A 621-nucleotide genomic window follows, 5' to 3' on the forward strand; every position below is an offset into this window, starting at 1 on the left:
GGTGGTGGCGGTAGTGGTGGTGGTGGTGGTGGTGGCGGTGGTGACAATTATTAGTAGCACTGATATTGGTAGGTTTAGTTGTTAGTATAATGGTAAGGTTGTGGAGGTGGTTGTGTTATTAATATCATGGTTATTATTATTATTATTATTATTATTGTGGTGGTGGGTGGTTGACATGTCTCGTTGCAATAAATTAGTCTGTATTATTCATTAATTTGTTAATTAAAGCTTTTTTTTTTGTTAACGTTTGGTCTACCTTGATTATGTCATATCTATTTCTATAATGAATGGAAGACGCACAGACGCAGTGGGGAAGTGTGTGTGGGTGTGGAGGTGGAGATGGAGTGTCCGTATGTGGGCCTGCGTTTATGGTGTATGCAGAAAGGGAGGGGAGAATGTGAGGGGGTGCGGGGGGAGTCTGTGCTTGTGTGTGTGTGTGTGGAAAGTGTTGAGTTAATATGTATGTAGTTGTGTGTGTGGGGGGGGAGTCTCTACTTGTAGGTATGTCTGCAAGGGGGGAAGGGGGATGTCTGTATATTTAGGTCTGCTTGTCTGTGTACGTGTGTGTGTATATGTGTAGTTCTGTGTGTGTATGTATATGTGGGTTTGTGCTTGTGTGTG

This window comes from Octopus bimaculoides, chromosome 30, assembly GCF_001194135.2.
Source record: "Octopus bimaculoides isolate UCB-OBI-ISO-001 chromosome 30, ASM119413v2, whole genome shotgun sequence".
In the NCBI taxonomy this organism is placed as follows: Eukaryota; Metazoa; Mollusca; class Cephalopoda; order Octopoda; family Octopodidae; genus Octopus; species Octopus bimaculoides.